Raw genomic sequence first — 2,382 nt, 5'->3', positions numbered from 1 at the left:
AGAATTATCTTCGAAGGTGTAAGAGCTGTTAAGTTTTATTCCTCAGTTATCGAGTTCCATGAGTATAAAACTTAAAAATGGTTTGCTTTAAAATCAGACAAGAACCAATTCACCGTTGCTGTTGAGAAAAGTGTATGCCAGGCAAAACAAGTTGCATCTCGGTAGCCTGCTGAAAGTTAAGAAATAATTTCCCTTTGTTTAAATTAACAAATACACCAATACATCACTAACGTTTTATGTTTAACCGGAGAATTATGTTCGAAGGTGTAATAGCTGTTGAGTTTTATTCCTCAGTTATCGAGTTCCATGAGTATAAAACTTAAAAATGGTTTGCTTTAAAATCAGACAAGAACCAATTCACCGTTGCTGTTGAGAAAAGTGTATGCCAGGCAAAACAAGTTGCATCTCGGTAGCCTGACAGTTAAGAAATAATTTGCCTGTGTTTAAATTAACAAATACACCAATACATCGATCAATAACGTTTCATGTTTAACCGGAGAATTAGGGAAACAGATGTTCGAAGGTGTAATAGCTGTTGAGTTTTATTCCTCAGTTATCAAGTTCCATGAGTATAAAACTTAAAAATGGTTTGCTTTAAAATCAGAAAAGAACCAATTCACCGTTGCTGTTGAGAAAAGTGTATGCCAGGCAAAACAAGTTGCATCTCGGTAGCCTGAAAGTTAAGTGACAAAATAATATGCCTGTGTTTAAATTAACAAATATACCAATGCATCACTAACGTTTCATGTTTAACCGGAGAATTAGGGGGAGAGAAACGACCGCCGGAAATACGTCTGCGTTCGCAGGCAAAATTGGCGACAGGTGCGCTGGAAAATGAGCGACAAAGCGACATCAGAACCCCCCTGGAAGGCCTCATTGGAGACTTGAGCGGTCTTTGCACAACACTTCAAGAAAAAGAAACTCAAAAGCTTTGGAAAATAAGCTTTCCATCACGATGGAAGCGGTATTGTACTGGTCCACCATCCCCAACATTGTCTTTAACGCCGTATTGTGTTTTACTGCCTTAACCTTGAATGGTGCCGCAATCTACGCCTTGAGAAAAACTCCCTCTGTTCCAAAGCCCTTGAAAGCATTGCTACTGAGTTTGGCCTTTTCTAATCTTGGTGTCGGCATACTGGGTCATCCACTGTTTATCACACGTCTCGCCCTAGAGTCACGGTTGCAAGCAGATCTCCACACAAGCTTTCCAGCTTTTTACAATCTTTGTAAATTTGTAACCGTTCAATTCGCTTATGCTTCGTTCTTCGGTGTTCTGTCTCTAAGCTTGGACAGATTCTTGGCGATCCATCTACACCTCAGGTACCAGGAACTTGTGACTTACCAACGAGTCGTAACAGCTGTGATCTCCGTTTGGGTCTTAAGCGGACTTATGGCGTTAATTTTGCAGCAAATCTCGCTCCGTATCGCATATGTGTTAATTGCCATCGTCGTAGTATCGTGTTTCGTAGTCTCGGGAGTTTTAAACTCCATGATATACGCCACCGTGCGACGCCACGCTCATCAAATCCATTCCCTTCAAGTGCAGCCCACAGTACAAGAAAACGCGCCTAATATGACGAACGCCAGCACGATGGGGAAATCTACCTTCATGACAATTCAAGTCTACGTCTTGTTTTTGGTATGCTATCTGCCACGTGTTTGTTCTCAGGGGTTTATCCGCCGTTATCCTGGTCTCGCTGTACTGAAGGAAGTTGACAAATACGCTATTACTGTGGTGTTGTTAAATTCATCTCTGAACCCACTAATTTACTGCTTAAAATTGAGAGGTGTTCGACAAACTATAATGAACACGCTGCTAAACGCACTTTCCAGACAAAACTGAAGCTCTGACTTCTACAGAGTTGTTCAGAATTACAAATACATCCCAATGGATGATGACATAAAGCAAAAAAGGAACGATAAAATCCGACTCGACACCGTTGTCAAATTGACTTATGTAAACAACTATTTTTAAGGCGTGTAAGCCCTCGAAGAAAACTCTTGTTCGTATCTTTAACAACTGGTAAGAAAAAAAATCATCGTGTCAATAAAAATGGTATTTGATTAGTAGTGGTAAATTATAGGACTGAGTGAAGTCCAATTCGGTCTGTAATCGTACGAGTGAAAACAAAATCGGACGACCTCGCAGCGGGAATCCGAGTTGTTTATCACGAATATGATTACAGACCGAATTGGACGACCCGAAGTCCTTTTACCAATTAATCATAAAAATTACAATTTCGGAGAAAAGAAGGAGAGCCAAGTTATGAAAGAAATGGAAAATTTACAATTAAAGACTGACAAAGGAGGCGTAAATTGTTCAATGCCGCTCTGAAAGAAAGAAAGAAAGAAAGAAAGAAAGAAAGAAAGAAAGAAAGACCC

The sequence above is a fragment of the Montipora foliosa genome, chromosome 6, assembly GCF_036669935.1.
Source record: "Montipora foliosa isolate CH-2021 chromosome 6, ASM3666993v2, whole genome shotgun sequence".
NCBI classification, from domain to species: Eukaryota; Metazoa; Cnidaria; class Anthozoa; order Scleractinia; family Acroporidae; genus Montipora; species Montipora foliosa.
Note: the sequence above shows the minus strand (reverse complement) of the source record.